The following is a 17,949-nucleotide window of genomic DNA, read 5'->3' on the forward strand; positions in this document are numbered from 1 at the left end:
AAGAGAAATTTAAAAATATTTTGAACTGAAAATGAAAGCAATTTGTTAACATTTGTGGGATGCAATGAAAGCAGTGCTTAGAGAGAAATTTATAGCATTGGATGCATATATTAGAAAGGAAGAAAAATGTAAAATCAATAATTTCCTAAAAGAAGAGCAAGTAGGAAAGAAATGACAAAAAATAGAGCAGAAATCAGTAAAATTAGAAACAGAAAATCAATAGAAAAAAATCAACAAAATCTAAAGCTCTTTCTTTGAAAAGATTAACAAGCCTCTAGCCAGGCTAGCTAAAAAAAAAAACAACAAAAAATGGAGAGAGGACACAAATTATTAGCATCAGAAATAAAAAGAGACATTACTACAAATCCCTTGGACATTAAAAGGATAATAAAGGAATATTTTGGACAACTTCATGCCCACAAACTTGAGAACTTAGATAAAACGAATCAATTCCTTGAAAGACCCAATCTGAGTAGACCTATATGTAGTTAAAAAATTAAATCAGAGGGGGCGGGGCCAAGATGGCAGACTGGAAGCAGCAGTGATTGTAGGCTCCCATTGGAAAGAATCAAAACAGAGTGCGAATCCTGCACCAGCAACTGAGATATCCAGGTTCTGTCACCAGGACTCACTAGGCGGCTAGCGTGACCCACGGAAAAGAAGGAAGAGCAGCGGGGTGCGGCAGCCCACCTGAGAACCACACCGGCAGGGGAGCCCCCCTCCCCCAGCCAAGGGAGTCGGTGAGTGAGCGTGCTACCCAGCCTGGGAAACTGCTTTTTCCACAGAAATGTGCAACCCACGGATTAAAAGATCCCACTTGTGAGCCCATGCCACCGAGGCTGAGGGTCCCAACCACAGAGTTGCGCAGATTCTCAACAGCCACTCAGCTAGAATCTGCCTAAGCTGAGTTCCTGGGGAAGGGGCAGCCATTACCACAGCTGCAGCTGCCTTCCGTATAAGCCATCTGAGCTCCTTGGGGGAGGGGCGGCAGCCAACACTGGGACTGCTAGCTGCCTAACACGCCAAGCTCCCAGGGTGGGAGAAGGGTGGCAGCCGTCTCTATAGCTCCAGGCTGTGCTTTTCGCCGGCTGGAGCCAGGGAGGCTGGACAGGTTGGTCCCAAGAAGTATTCCCCACAACCCAACACACCGACTGTGGTAGACTTTGGCCATAGTGCCTCTTCAGGCCTGACACTGACCCCTCCCGCCTCACTGAATGGGGACTTCCTGCAGGAACTCCAACTCCAGTCAGAGGCTCAGGGACAGAACTCTGATCTCCCTGGGCCTGAGCCCCTAGTGGGAGGAGTGGCTGTAGTCTCCGCAGACCAGCAGACTTAGTCTTTCCTCTTGCTAGTTCTGAGGAATCCAGGCAGCCCAGACAAGTGAGGTTTCCCACAGTGCAGTACATCCCCTCTTCTGAGATCCAAGGATAGGGAACATGGACTGCTGCCTCTCAATAACAAAAAATAACAAAAAATTTCTGGCCATTAAAAAAAAAAAAAAAAAAAAAAAAAAGGCCGGGCACAGTGGCTCATGCCTGTAATCCCAACAATTTGGGAGGCCGAGGCCGGTGGATCTCCTGAGGTCAGGAGTTCGACACCAGCCTGGCCAACATGGTGAAACCCTGTCTCTACTAAAAATACAAGAATTAGCCGGGCGTGGTCGCGGGCGCCTGTAATCCCAGCTACTCAGGACGCTGAGGCAGGAGAATCACTTGAGCTCGGGAGGCGGAGGTTGCAGTGAGCCGAGATTGGGCCACTGAACTCCAGCCTGGGTGACAGAGTGACTCTTTCAAAAAAAGAAAAAATACAAAACAAAAAACCAGCTGCCCACAGAACTGATTTAGGTTTTTACTGTGATTGAATTAAACGAATAGATTAGTTTGGAGAGATATGATAATTTACAATATTAAAACTTCACATATAACCACATATATTCAGGTTATTTAAAAAATGTTCTTTTTGAAAAGCTTTATGCTTTCTTGTTTATTACTATATAATGTGCAGATAAATATTTTTGTTATTACTTGAATGAGAATTTTTAAATTTCTGTGTTTAAATGTATTTTTCCCTGATTCATAGCACAGTGTTCCTCATGTACCTGTCACCTGACTAAAGTCTCTTACTAATTCTAATAGTTTGTTTTTTTTTTTTTTTCCAGATGGAGTCTCACTCTGTCACCCAGACTGGAGTGCAGTGAAGCGATCTTGGCTACTGCAACTCCTGCCTCCCAGGCTGAAGCAATCCTTCCACCTCAGCCTCCCAAATAGTTGGGACCACAGGTGCGTGCCACCATGCGTGGCTAACATCTGTATTTCTTTTGTAGAGATGGGGTTTTGTCATGTTGCTCAGGCTGGTCTTGAATTCCTGAGCTCAAGCTATCCGCCCACCTTGGCCTCCCAAAGTGAGACTCACTGCACCTGGCCACTAATTCTAATAGCTTTTCAGTTGGCTTTCTTAATATTGTCTAGGTGAAATTTGTCACATGTCAATAATGATAGCTTCAAATATATTTATGGATTTATAATATAATACATCTCATGTATTTTTCTTCTCTTGTTGCACTGTGTGGAATCTGTAAAATAGTCTTGAATACCATTAAGAAAGTGAGCTGTCCTTGATGTGTTCATTTATGAATAGAAATTATTGTAATGTTTCATAGTTCATATGTTTGCTGTCTTTTGCTGGTAAATATCATCTACTAGTCAGGGTTCTTAGTTTTACTCACTCTAACTAGTTTAAAAGGATCTTAGGTAGCTCACAGTATTTCTATGTGGGCCTGAAAATAGGACTGGGATGCCGCATACACAGAAGCAATGCAGTCTGGGATGATAAAGCCAGGAGAACGCCCCAGTCGCATCACCGGACTTTTATAATGGACCCCCCCCCCCCGGCCATCATTTAGAACTGTGATGTCAAGGAATACATTCAGAAACTTTATTGCAACTGACTCAGGAGAGCCAGGTGCCTCTATCACTCCGATTGCCAAATATTTGAGCTCTTCTTACAAGGCCGCTGAGTTAAATTGCTTAATTTTGAATATCACACATGGATGCTTCTGCTTGGCAGAGCTAGGTTACATGCCAGCTACAAAGGACCCTGGCAGAAGTAATTGTTGAACTTGCCATTTCTTAAAACATGTTAGAATAGGTACATTGTGAGCTAAACTTTTGTATTTGCTACCTACTCTGTAATTGATTAAGGACATTTCTTTCTATTCCTAGGTTATTTAAAGAGTTGTGTTTTGTATGTGCCAAATTTATTAACATCTTCTTTTTAGCACTTATTGAACAGACGATGTAACTTTTCTTTAATCTGTCAGTGAACATTATGTAACGTTGAGAAATCTTTGCATTCCTTGAATAAATCTTACTTTAAAATTAAATACGCTGGGTCTGGTGGCTCATGCCTGTAATCCCAGCACTTTGGGAGGCCAAGGCAGGTGGATTATTTGAGGCTAGGAGTTCAAGACCAGCCTGGCCAACATAGCAAAATGCCCATCTCTACTAAAATACGAAAACATTGCCAGGCATGGTGGCACACACCTGTAATTCCAGATACTCAGGACGCTGAGACAGGAGAATTGCTTGAACCTGGAAGGTGGATGTTGCAGTGAGTCGAGATCGCACCACCGCAGTCCAGCCTGGGTGACAGGGCAAGACTCTGTCTCAAAAATAAATACATACATAAATACATAAATAAGGTATGCTTCTGCATTGGATTGAATAGCAGTTTTATAGAATTGTTGTATCTAGTATTTATAGAAAAGACAGTTATAGTTTCCGTGTGTGCTATATATGAGTAGTTTTTAGGTGAGGGTTGTACCATCTTCCTAGAATAAATTAGAATTCCCTTATTTTTCCATGTTATGGGACTACATGAAAAAAAACACAGAACTTCTGTATTTCTGAAATCCACAAAGGAGTTCACCTGGAAAATCACATTTTTTCCTATTTTTTGATTTCCTTTTCAATTTCTTCTATTGTTATCGATCTACTCAACTTTTCCACTACTAGAGCTAATTGTGGTACTTTGTTTCCTGAAAACATGAAATGATTACCACAATCATGCTAGTTAGCATATCCATCACCTCACACAGTTATAATTTTTTTAATGGTGAGAACATTTAAGATCTACTCTCTTAGAACATTTCAAGTGTACAGTATAGTAATATTAACTATAGTTACCATGCTGTACATTGTCTTCAGAACTTATTTATCCTGCATAACTTAAACTTTATACCCTTTGACCAACATCTATTTCTCCCTCATCCCAGTAACCATCATTCTACTGTCTTCTTTTGAGTTCTACTTTTCTAGATTCCAAATATAAGTGAATTCATACAGTATTTGTCTTTCTGTATCTGGCTGCTTTCACTTAACACAATATCCTCCAGGTTCATCCATGTTGTCATAAATGATAGTGTGTCCTTTTTTAAAGGCTGCATAATATTCCATTTTATTTGTCTATCTCCGTTCATCCAGTGATGGGCACTTGAGTTGCTTTTATGTCTTGGCTATTATAAATAACACTGCAATAAACATGGGAATGTGGCTATTTCTTCGACATATTGATTGCATTTCTTTTAGATATATAATCAGTAATGGGATTGTTCAATCATATAGTAGTTTTATTTTTAATTTTTTGAGTAACCTTCTTACTGTATTTCATAATGGCCATACTAATTTACATTCCCACATATACAAATTTCCCTTTTCTTTACATCTTCACCAACACTTGTTATCTTTTGTCTTTTTGATAATGGTCATCCTAACAAGTGTGAGGTGATGTCTCATTGTGGCTTTAATTTGCATTTCCCTAATGATTAAGGATGTTGAACATTTTTTCATGAGCCTATTGGCCATTTGTATGCCTTCTTTTGAGAAATATCAAGTTATATGTCCATTTAAAAAATTAATTTGTTTTCACGTGATTGAGTTGTTTTTTTTTAACCGTTACTCACCACCTGCATATAAGTCAATTGACCTATTAACTACTTTAAAAATTTAGATATTTACCCCTTTGTGTCTCATTAATGATAGGAAATGCTAGGCTTCTGATTATTGAGATTTGTTCTTGAACCAGTTAGTCTGACTGAAGATCAGAGATGTGCAGTCTTAAGAGTGCATGGTGTTAAGTAAAAGTTTTAGGAGGCCTTTGGTTTGGACTGAGTTTCTGCACGAGGCCCAACAGACTAAACCAAAACCACTCTGGCTGAAGCTCCATGCCACCAATCTGAAAGTAAGTTGTTTACCTGAACTTCCGAGAAATTAGGAGAGAGAGAGATAATAGCCAAATTCCCAGACAGGCTAGTTTTACCTGGCAAGATAAGGAAGTATTCTCTGCTTTCACCTTTATAAGGAAAGTAATATTGAAATGATCAATCTGCTTTCCCTTTTCCTCAGTCCCTTTCTGTCTATAAAGTCAGCCTCCTCTGCTCAGCTGATCAGAACATGCATTCTATTTTACAGAATGAGATGTTACCCAATGCTGGAGCCACAAATAATGGCCAACTAATATTTTAAACTAAATTTTCACGCCTGTAATCCCAGCACCTTGGGAGGCCGAGGCGGGCGGATCACAAGGTCAGGATATCGAGACCACAGTGAAACCCCGTCTCTACTAAAAATACAAAAAATTAGCCGGGCGCGGTGGCGGGCGGCTGTAGTCCCAGCTACTCGGGAGGCTGGGGCAGGCGAATGGCGTGAACCCGGGAGGCGGAGCTTGCAGTGAGCCGAGATCGCGCCACTGCACTCTAGCCTGGACGACAGAGCGAGACTCCATCTCAAAAAAAAAAAAAAAAAAAAAAAAAAAAAAAAAAAAGAAACAAAACAAAAAACTAAATTTGTTATAATTTTGTCTGTTGACAATGTTATGGTAAATGCTCTTATACTGAAGTCATGTGCATGTTTTGTTCTTTGAATTTGTTCTAAAGGAAAGCTATAAAGATATTCAACTTAATGAGTTCTGCTGGTGAAATGCCTCAGATCGCAATCTCTTTCTAAACAGCGACTGCAAACATGTGTACATGTATAATTGACATAAACTGCACTTCTATGAATGCATGGGGAACAACATCATATTTGATAATCAAATGCTGAAATTTTCTGGGGTCTTTACAGGTTCTTGCACATTTGAGGGCTTCCAGGATGCCTTGATTCCTCTTATCACAGTGCTGCCTCCAAGCCACCTGTAGTTTCCCGAACCCGTCCACTCTCATGCCTCAGTGCCTTTGCGTATGCTGTTCTTCTCTGCTTGTAATGGAGTGGGTCCATGAGAATTGATTGAAAAAACCTGATTGAAAGCTGTTCAATAGGAAAAAATAAGAGAAAACATACAGTAATGTAGTAGGATTTGATTAAACATATTGTGTTAATTTGCTGAGGCTGTCATAATAAAAGCATTATGATTGTGTGGCTTAAACAACAGAAATTTATTTTCTCACAATTCTGGAGGCTGGAAGTCCAAGATCAAGGTGTCTCCAGTGTTGGTTTCTTGTGAGGCCTCTCTCCTCGGCCTGTAGATGACCATCTTCTTGGTATGTTCTCACATGGTCTTTCCTCTGTGCATGAGCAACCCTGGTGTCTCTTTTTGTGTGCAAATTTCATCTGCTAAGAGCACCAGCCATATTGGTTTAGGTTCCACCTTAACAACTCCAGTTCAATTTAGTCACTTCTTTAAAGGCTCTGTCTCCAACTACAGTCATATTCTGAGGTACTAGGGGTGAGGACTTCAACATATCAATTTTAGAGGGACATAAGTTCCACCCATAATACACCTCTGTGAAACAGAGCTGGCAGTGGGGGATTGAGAATAAGGGAAGAAAGGAAAGGGAGAAAGTTGAACTAGGCCTCAATTGTTTATGGCTTTTCGTGCCCTTTCCCCAGTTCTCCACCTTGTCTTGACCTTCATCTTGTCTAGACCACCCCTCACCCTACCAAGTGGTGTGGTGCCTAGAGGAGCTTAGGCATACAAATTACTAGGGAGCAGAGAATTCTTGGTTGAGTTTAGGCATCGCTAGGCCAGGTTTGATCATGTTCAAGACAAGGCAGTTTGGTAAGACTGGGAGGAAGCTGGCAGGTGACTTATTCTGGCAAAAGTCAGGTGTAGTCACAAAGAGGCAACAGAGCAAGTCAGTCTTGCAGGTGTTTTACAGGTATCTTGAGATGGAGTGTTGTGAGGGTTTATTTCTAAAACTTCTCTCTGCATGTTTTATCATTAGGATCAGCAACACACATGAAGGCCACAGCAAGCCACAGATGCCATTGGGTTTCCAACTCCCTGCTCTGGTTCTCTCAACTCCCTGGTACTTCTTCCAACGTTGGTTCTCATGAAGAATGGCAATCATCAGCATTCATCTTATCTAAGTCAGTTAGTGTGTATTTTCCAAAAGGTCATTGAATATTTGAGTCCGTTTAAAATTATTGTGAGAGTCACTTTGTAAATAGAGTATAAGAGCTGTTGTTTGCCAAGTGTGGCTGCATTAAGTTGATTAGATGCTGAAATGCATATGCTATGGAAACAGAAAAGAATATGAAAAAATATATAGATCTTGTTTGAAACATTTTGGATCTGCTACTCTAAAATACAGTACCTATACCTGCTGCAACAGTTTCAGGGCATCCTTTTTCTTTTCTTTTTTAATCAGTTGCTGTGTTTGGCAAACACTTTCTTACTTCCTAATTGCCGTAAATTTCTTTTCTTGTTAAAGACAAGTTTAACAATTGAATTCATTATCTCAGAAATTAACAAAGACTTTAATTTTTTAGCAACTGTTGATTAGTGCTGTACTCCCAAGGAAGTATTAATCCTAAGAAATCCTCTGTAAAAATATTATCCAATTAGGTTCAGTTAAAAGAAGACAAAATTTCAGATTTGGGATTGGAAGGCTGTTACAAATTGCTATGGACTAAATTATAGTCCCCCACATCAATTCATGTGTTTAAGCCTTGACCCCCGACGTGATGATATTTGGAGATGGGGCCTTAGGGAGGTGATAGGTTTAGATGAGTCTGTGGGGGTGCTGCCCTTGTGATGGGACTAGTACACTTATAAGAAGAGACCAAAGAGCTTGCTCTCTCTCTCCATGCATATGTGCAGAGGAAAAGCCATATGAAGACACAGCGAGAAGGCAGCTGTCTACAAACCAGGAAGAGAGCTCCCACAAGGCATTGAATCTGCCAGCATCATAATCTTGAACTTCCCAGCCTCCATAACTGTGAGAAATAAATGTCTGTTGTTTAAGCTACCCAATCCATAGCATTTTGCTACAGCAGCTCAAGCTGACTAAGAGAGACATTCATACATGATGATCATATTTGTGAACACTCTGCGGGTCCAAGTTTTTTAAACTTCAAGGTAGGAAAAAAAAAATCAACCAGTGTAAGAATAGATCCTATTTCTTATTGGCCCAAATCTAAATGCTGACCAATCTGTCTGTGTTGTCATGATCTTACTAGCATGCCCTGAAAAAGATTAAAAATAAAAACCAACCACCTGGTATTGAAATTTTTTATATTCTACATGTTAGCCCTTTGTGAGGCAGTGGACATGCAATGGTCAATAAGACACATGTAGCTCAAGCTATCATTGTGCTAATATATCTGTTAGGGAGAAAACATGAAAATAGGCAATTACAAGAATAAGTGCTCTGAAGGACAGGATACAGGGGGAGTGCTAGGAGCGCCTGCGAGGAGAAGGCAGAGAAGCAGAGGTTTAAGGGTGATCAAAAATCAGAAGCAAAAAGCAGGAAGAGTTCCGGGCAGAGAACTGTTTGAGAAACTGAAATAATTCTTTTGTAGTTAGCACATAGAGTTGAGACAGAATATCATGAGAGATGAACCTAAAAGAGTTTCCCATGTCGGGACTATGCAGGGCCTTCTTAGCCGTGGGAGTCTGACGTTTATTTTGAGGCCACTGATGAAGCACTTGGTAATAACTTGGTTATATTTGCATTTTAGAAAGACTGTTCTGGTTTCTGTTGAGATGGATTGGAACAGGGTAAAAAAGGTGACAATGGTACCCAGTACCTGGAAGGGTTGTAGCAATCCAGGAGGAGATGACAGGCATGGGAAGAACTGGGTAGAATTGAGAGATACTAAGAAGCTAGACCCACTTGGTAATTGATTGGATATTGAGGGGAGGTGAGAGAGAGGGAGGAGTGGAGGATGACCTCTGGATATCTGTCGCATGCTAATGACAGGCCAAATAAAATAGAAGGTAAAGTATCCACTGGACTTTGTCATAGAAAGGTCTGCGAGGACCTTGATGAGAACCATCCCAGGAGCATGGTGGCCAGACTGGAGTGACTGAAGGAGTCAGTGGAAGGCAAAGAAATGGAGCTAATTAGGGAGGCCTATTCTTTTTTTTAAAAAAATTTGTGTACTTAGTTTTTAATTTTTAAAAATTTTTAACTTTTATTTTAGGTTTGGGGGTACATGTGAAGGTTTGTTATATAGGTAAACATGGGTCATGAGGATTTGTTATACATATTATTTCATCACCCAGGTGTTAAGCCCAGTACCCAATAGTTATCTTTTCTGACTCTCTCCCTCCTCCCACCCTCAAGGAAGATCCCAGTGTCTGTTGTTTCCTTCTTTGTGTTCATAAGTTCTTATCATTTAGCTCCCACTTGTAAGCGAGAACATACAGTATTCAGTTTTCTGTTCCTGTGTTAGTCTGCTAAATATAATAGCCTCCAGCTCCATCCATGTTCCCACAAAAGGCATAATATTTCTATTTTTTTATGGCTGCATAGTATTCCATAGTATATATGTACCACATTTTCTTTATCCAATCTGTGTCATTGATAGGCATTTAGGTTGATTCTATGTCTTTGCTATTGTGAATAGTGCTGCGATAAATATTCACATGCATGTGTCTTTGTGGTAGAATGATTTATATTTTTCTGGGTATATACCCAATAATGGAATTGCTGGGTTGGATGGTAGTTCTGCTTTTAGCTCTTTGAGGAATTTCCATGCTGCTTTCCACAATGGTCGAACTAATTTACCCTCCCACTAACAGTGTTTAAGTGTTCCGTTTTCTCTGCAACCTCACCAGCATCTGTTATTTTTGACTTTTTAGTAATAGCCATTCTGACTGATGTGAGATGGTGTCTCATTGTCTTGATTTGCATTTCTCCAATAATCAGTGATATTGAGCTTTTCTTCATAGGCTTGTTGGCCACATGTATGTCTTCTTTTGAAAAGCGTCTGTTCATGTCCTTTGCCACTTTTTAATGGTAGTATAAAATTTTTCTCTTGTAAATTTGTTTAAGTTCCTTATAGATTTTGGATATTAGAACTTTGTCAAATGCATGGTTTGCAGATATTTTCTCCTGTTCTATAGTTTGTCTGCTTATTCTGTTGATAGTTTCTTTTGCCGTGCAGAAGCTCTTAAGTTTAATTAGATTCCATTTGTCAGTTTTTGCTTTTGTTGCAATTGCTTTGGTGTCTTTGTCATGAAATCTTAGCCCATTCCTATGTCCAGGATGGTATTGCCTAGTTTGTCTTCCAGGGTTTTTATAGTTTTGGGTTTTACATTTAAGTATTTAATTCATCTTAGGTTGATCTTTGTATAGGGGTCCAGCTTCAATCTTCTGCATGTGGCTAGCCACTTATCCCAGTACCATTTATTGAATAGAGTCTTTTCCCCATTGCTTGTTTTTGTCAGTTTTGTCAAAGATCAGATGGCCGTGGATGTGCGGCCTTACTTCTGGGCTGTCTATTCAGTTCCATTGGTCTGTGTGGGGAGGCTCATTCTTTATTGGAGCGCTATTCACTGCAATGCACCGTCGCCCATTTTCCACGTGGTATATAAGGAGGACAGAATAATGTTGCTGGGCACATGGACTTCTAGAATGGGATTCTGTGATTGATGATGTTTCTCTTAATGTTATGGATTGGGATGTGGTTGAGGGAAAGGGGATTTTTGACAAGTTTTCACTCGTCTCCTTCCAACACTGCTGTGCAGGATCAGAGTGGCCCAGCTTAGCAAGTGCTTACCACCAGAAGCCCTGGGTCCTGCTTGTTGTCTCAAATGGAATTCAAAATACAGAGATAGGACCTGGTCGACCAAACACCTGCTCAGCCAATCCTCTTGGTTTGATCCTAGGGAGGGTTAGGAAGAAATATGTCTCCCCAAAGAAACTGAAGAACCCCTCAACCAGAGAAGAGTCATTTCTGCACCTAGCAGTCTCTGTTCTTCTAAGACTGGAATGGATGGCTCTGAGGAAAACCATCAAGGGAAGTGGTGTTGAGTCAGTTTCTTGGGAAGGAGCCAAGCTTTGCCTCTAACAGTGGCTAATTTTTTAACCCATCCACTTTCTCTGCCCACTCAGTCCTGAGCTTAGTGGGCAATCCCACCCCTCTCTAGATTCCCTGTAACCCTCCAGTCCCAAGGAACTTCCTATGATGTGTATTCCTCCTCCAGCCTGTCAGGAGGTGTCTGTGTCCAAGTCCCCAGCTCACTTTTGCAGTATGACTCCTGTCCACCCCACTGACAGCGGCCTGTCCTCTCTTCACTGGGTGGTGTCAGGATGCATCTCTCTGACCCTGTTTGGATTCTGCTCCCCAGGGATTGCTGTGAACCTGTCAGGATTCTGCTCTGGCCTGTTACTTGCTTCCCCATGGCCTGTCTGCACACTGTGCTGTATAGCTGTGGGGCTTCTGGACAGCGGCATGATGGGTGTGATTTGGGTCTGACCATGTAAGATGATTGAAAGTGGCCTAATTCACTTCTTTGTTCTTCATTCGCCTATTTATTTACTCACTCCATAATCATAGATTGGTGATGTATTAGGGTTCTCTAGAGGGACAGAACTAATAGGATACATGTATATATGAAAGGGAGTTTACTAAGGAGACTTGACTCACACGATCACAAGGTAAAGTCCCACAACAGGCCGCCTGCAAGCTGAGTAGCAAAGGAAGCCAGTGGTGGATCAGTCCGAGTCCCGAAACTCCAAAAGTAGGGAAGCCGACAATACAGGCTTCAGTCTGTGGCCAAAGGCCCAAGAGTCCCTGGCATACCACTGGTGTAAGTCCAAGAATCCAAAAGCTGAAGAACTTGGAGTCTGATATTCAAGGTCAGGAAACATCCAGCATGGGAGAAAGATGAAAGCCGGAAGACTCAGCAAGTCTGCTCTTCTGTCTTCTCCTGCCTGCTTTGTTCTAGCTGCACTGGCAGCTGACTAGGTGGTGCCCACCCAGACTGAGGGTGGGTCTGCCTCTCTCATTCCACTGACTCAAATGTTAATCTCCTTTGGCAACACTCTCACAGACACACTCAGGAACAATACTTTGCATCCTTCAATCCAATCAAGTTGACACTCAGTATTAACCATCACAGGTGAGACCCAGGCATTTCAGTTACATGTTGTTAAAAGTTCTCTACAAAACATTTAAAAACTGCCCAGGTGCCAGGTGCAGTGGCTCACACCTGTAAGCCCAGCACTTTGGGAGGCCAAGGAGGGAGGCTTGCTGGAGCCCAGGAAGTTACAATGGGCTGTGATTGCACCACTGCTCTCTAGCCTGGGTGACAGAACAATACCCTTCTCAAAACAAATAAACAAAAACAAACAAAAACTGTTCAGGCAGCTGAGGCTTGAGGGAGGTAGCTGGGACACAGAACTCAAATAAAAGCTGAGTTAGTACTGTCAAAGTGAAAAATATGAGTCAATCTAGTAGTTTAAGGTGAGAAATGACAAAGGTGTGAAGTAGAAAAGTTGGGATAAGATTTAAGACATTTCGATGCCATAATCCACAGGACTTGGTGGCAGATGGGCTATTGGAGAGGAAAGGGTGGGAACAGTTGAAGACTGCACTGGGATTGCCAGTTGGATGTGCCATTTACCATGATGTGTAATGAATAAAGAGAAACAGAATGATAGTGGTTTTATTTCTTTATGTTGATTTTCTTAATGTTGAATTTCAAGCACCTATGGCGTGTTTGGGTACTGAAGTCTGGTAAGCAACTAAAGTTATCAGTGTGGCATTAGGAAGATGTTTCAGGGCTGATGATGAACATGATTAATTTATTTAGTTTTTCTATTTGCTTATTCATATGCTTCCAATTTTCAAAATAAACAGTTTTTTTAAGATTTAGCTATTTTATCTTTTATTGATAAATAATAGTTGTCAAAATAAACCAATTTGAAGCGGATTTCAAAGATATTGGCATAACATAAAACAAGGAATTTTCAGAGTAGAGTTGGCAGTGGAGAACAAAAATGTAAGGCTTAAAAAAAAACCAAGTCTGTAGGATGCATGGGTGCACACGTGCACACACACACACACACACACGGACACACACGTGCATTTACATTTTTCTAGAGTTAGGCTACTCTGAGATTTTTATGAATTAATGCAAAGAGGAAACACTCGATTCACTGTATTCATGAGATAGAAATGCTACGGAAGGTTATGACTGTCCTTGGTACTGACATCTGAAAGATGCTTCTTCTATGGGTTTTCATAAAGAGGGCAGCACATAACTACAGAGAACAACACTCTTAACAAGATCCACAGAACAAATTTAACACATGGGAGCTCAGGTTTGTAAAAAGTGCTTTAATATAAGCCAATGGCATAACACCCAAAGCAATTGTTTTGGGGGAAGATGATGGGATCCAGGCTGACAAGCTATCTGGTTTTTATGAAAATAAAAAATAAAATCTAGACCTAGAAAGATCATAAGCAGTTGCCCATAGGTCCACATGTGGTCAGTAGACATTGTTTGTGATATGTAATTGTTTTTTAAAAAAGTAATTATTTGAATTTCTGGAAGACATGAAACATTAGTTTTCATAGTTAAAAATCCATTTTTATTTTTGGCTTCTCTTTAACTGTGAGAAGACCTAGTGCCACAGGGCCGGCCTGGCTGCGCTCTCCTGGTTGCCCTAGTCTTTCCTCAGTTACGTTACCTGCCTGGCCCCTGCAGATCTGACACCTGTGATTTCTGCTACAGGGACACATATGGACCACCTGCCACTTAGATAATCCTTAATGTGAATTGCTCATGACAACTTTAGAGAGTAATTGTGTGATAGAGAATATAAGGTTATATTCTATGACAAAAATTTCGAACACAGGTAGGAATATCCATCAACATGTTTTGGTGAGATTTGTATGCTTCAGCTACTCATTGCACTTGAGTTAAGGCTGGTATCTTTTATGTATTCAAAAAATTGTGTCTGAATGTAATGTCTCTCTCTCTTTACCCTGACATGCAGAGCAAAAGTTTTCCTTAGGAAATTATTTTGGATTCCCACTGACACGTGAAGTGTTGTTGATGGAAGCCCCACAGATCTAGGGATTTAACCTTAAATACATTAAATTTGTCAAGAATGGTTGTACATACAGATGGATTTTGATTTTCAGGAGGAGGGCCTGAGTCTGTGGCTGATATTTTTTCTGGAGGTGGAGATACAGCAAGAGCATTTATTATGTGGATGGTCAGGGTGGGACAAGGCACTTGGCGGGTTTGGTCATTATGTGGAGAACACTGCAGGGAAATGCTTAGAAGGATTTCAAAGACAGCACTGATTCAATTAAACTGTTTAGGTGATCAGTGACTTTGGATTCCCTATGAATCCAGCTGAGATCCTGTTCCATGCAGTCGGTGCTGGTATACCTTTGACACTGCTGCATAACCACAAGTGCTTTCTTTGCAAGACTCCTTCAGCAGCCCCGGTTTCCTGCACACTGATTCAAGGAGGTCATTTACCGTCTTCTCTTTTTCTGAGTACCCACTTTGACTGAAAAACTCAGCCATTTCCTCAAGTCTCTCCAGACCCGATCATGCCTTATAAATGTTATTTCTAGGGACAACTCTGTCAGAGGAATTTCCAGTTCTTCCCTTAGGTGGTTATCCTTTTTTCAAAAATCTGTCAGATAAATTCAATTCACACCTACCATAGCTGCCAATTTCTCACTCACTGATTAAGTGGTGCATCAGACAAGAATATTCTCAGGTAGTTGCGCATTCAGCTAGAGCCAGTTCTCTTCACTTTCAATATTATTTGCCTATTTGCTTGGGATCTTAATTATATTACTGTTTTTATGTTTATGTTTTACCAAGACACTTATTTCTTTGTTCTTTACTTTCAAAATGAATTATTAATAAATAATATTTTTATTTAATGCAATAAAGTTACCTTAGTATTTGTTACTTTTAATTGTTATAGGATGTTTCATTGTGAAGATGTACTCTAGTTTATTTAATTGCATATTGTTTGTTTCTCAGGTATTTCCAGCTTTTCCTGTTATAAACAGCTTTGTATATACATTTTAGGAGATTTTTTTTCGATCTAGTGAGGTTAAATATTTTTATCAGTTGCTTTCTGGAACTTTGTGTTTCTTCTTGATTATATTTTTTCTCTGTCTTAAATTTTAAATAAAACTTAGAAAATATTTCTCACCTTGAGATGATATTAAAATACTATTTTTGCAGTTGTACATTTTTACAATTGTATCTTTAATCGATAGGATCTTGTTTTTGTTTGTTTTTAGGGATTGGGTCTCACTATGTTGCCCAGGCTGGCCTTGAACTCCTGTGCTTAGGGGGTACTCCTGCTTGAGCCTCCTCCTGAGTAGCTGAGACTACAGGTGTGATCCACTGCACTCAGCTCATAGGATCTTATTTTTGGGTAAAGAGATGTTCTTAGTGGTGAGTCTGTTATCCCAAGACCTTCTATTGAAGAGGTCATTATTTTTTCACTGATTTTAAATGATCATATACTAAATTCACTTATTTAATATGTGTAGACTCTATTTCTGGACTTTTTTGGGGAGGGGGGGTTATTGATTTTTACATTCCTGTGCTGGTAGCACTCTCTTGTTGTACTATTACTTAAAATAGTTGAGAGGGCAAGTGTTCTCTTTCTCTCTGTCGCCTAGGCAGTGGCACCATCACAGAACACTGTAGCCTTGACCTCCTGAGCCTCAGTGATCCTCTCATCTCAGCCTTCTGAGTAGTTGGGACTAGAGGGCGTGCCACCATGCCTGTCTAAGTTTTTTTTTTTTATTTTATTTTGTAGTGACAGGGTGTCATTATGATGCCCAGGCTGGTCTTGAACTCCTGGCCTCAAGAGATTCTCCCTCTTTGGCCTTTCAAAATGCTGGAATTACAGGCATGGTCCACTGTGCCTGGTCCCATATAAAGTTTATAATCATTTTGCAAAGCTTTATAAAAGACCTTTGTGGATTTGTTTGGAATTGTATCATGTTTCTAGATTAATTAGGGGCAAATTGCATTCCTTACTAAATTAAGTTTACAAATTCAGGATTTTGGCACGCTTTTCTTTTTTAAAAATTCCCCCTAAACATAAATTTTATTTGTTTTCAGATTATAATAACAATATCTACTCACTGTAGAGAACATGAAAAATGCATAGCCATTTCTTCTTTCTCTTTGTTTTTGGACCTCAGGTAGAGACAATTGAGCTAATCATATTCCAGCTTGAGTTCCTTATACTTCTCTGGTCTATGGAATGCTCCTGTAAAAGTTGTAAAAGCCTAACTTCTATAACAAACAACCCCAAATGTCAGTGGCTCAACCCAGTAGAAGTTTATATTTTGCTCATGTCCATTTTGGTTCAGCAAGGGTGGGGCGGGGACTCTGCTCCATCCACTGGTTTGGGACCCAGGCTCCATTCTTGGTGTGGCTCCCTCTTCCACCCTGACTGCTTGCAGACTATGTCAGATGCGCTCATCATAATCTGTGAATGTCTATACTTTTGCATCACCAAATAACACCACAATTAGTGTATCTGAACTGCTTCCCCATTAGACTGTATACTTTAAGAAGAAAATGTGTTTTGTTCATATTTATAATACTAATACCATGCATGGCACATAGTTGTGATAGAATAAAAATATAAATGCTTTCAAAAAAGACTAGAAGTGTGTTGCGATGGTGAGTTTCTAGTGTTTGTGCATTTAACATGTGTTACTATTATAATCAGGAAAAAAGGAGACCTTAATAATCAACTCTAAAAAATAACAAGTGAATGATTGACTTTTTTTTCCATTTTTTTGTTTCTTCTGATCATTTCCTTATCTGTTTCTATTAATAGTTGTTATCCGTAGAAGTCTCTCTCTATATAATCAATTCTTATAGTACAATTACTATTTAACATTTTATGAAAGAAGGCTTTTATAAACCAGTAGAACTCTTACCAACTGTATAAAAAATAGAAAAACTCCTTAAAATGAAAATAGAATATTTTAAGAAAAACACATAAAATATAGCACTGATTTTTAGAAAAGGCAAAACATTTAGACACACAGTCTTTTTAAAAAGTACCTTTGGGCCAGGGGCAGTGGCTAACGCCGGTAATCCCAGCACATTTGAAGGCCAGAGTGGGAGAATCTCTTGAGGCCAGGAGTTTGAGATCAGCCCTGGCAACATAGCAAGTCCCTGGGCCTACAAAAATAAAAAGTTAGCCAGATGTGGTGGCATGCACCTGTAGTCCCAGCTGCTCAGGAGGCTGAGGTGGGAAGATCACTTGAGCCCAGGAGTTTGTGGCGGTAGCAAGTTATGGTGGTGACCGCATGACAGAGCAAGACCCTGTCTCAAAAAAAAAAAAAAAAAAAAAAAAAGTACTTTTGTCCATTGACACTTTTTCTGTTCATTAATGATTAAGCAATTTATTTGGATTTTTAAGCTTCTTTGTGATCTGAAAATCTCTTTGCTTTTATAGTAGCTCTAGAGGAATACCCTTTAGGACTTCTCAGAAATTAAATAAATGAATAAAACATCTACTAAAAAGAAATATAACTTAATTTTTAATGTATTTTAAATTTGACAGAACTCAGCTTTGCTTTTTAGACTTACATCGTGTTGCCTTGGGAACATGCTTGTGTACATGGCCTCCTCCTTTCCCTCCCCATCCAACACCCATGGTAGCCTACCCACTTCCTAGACTTAGACAGAATCAGGAACACAGAC

At 40.1% G+C, this 17,949-nt stretch overlaps 1 long non-coding RNA gene across 1 annotated transcript; it reads left to right on the forward strand.

Annotated features, from left to right (window-relative positions):
- Positions 1–520: 520 nt before the first annotated feature.
- LOC139355677 (uncharacterized) lies at positions 521–8,425 on the forward strand. The gene is made up of 3 exons (XR_011606517.1): positions 521–740; positions 2,159–2,279; positions 7,220–8,425. It is a non-coding gene; the product is annotated as an uncharacterized lncRNA (long non-coding RNA).
- The last annotated feature ends 9,524 nt before the right edge of the window (positions 8,426–17,949 follow it).

The sequence above is a fragment of the Macaca nemestrina genome, chromosome 8 (assembly GCF_043159975.1).
Source record: "Macaca nemestrina isolate mMacNem1 chromosome 8, mMacNem.hap1, whole genome shotgun sequence".
Lineage (NCBI taxonomy): Eukaryota > Metazoa > Chordata > Mammalia > Primates > Cercopithecidae > Macaca > Macaca nemestrina.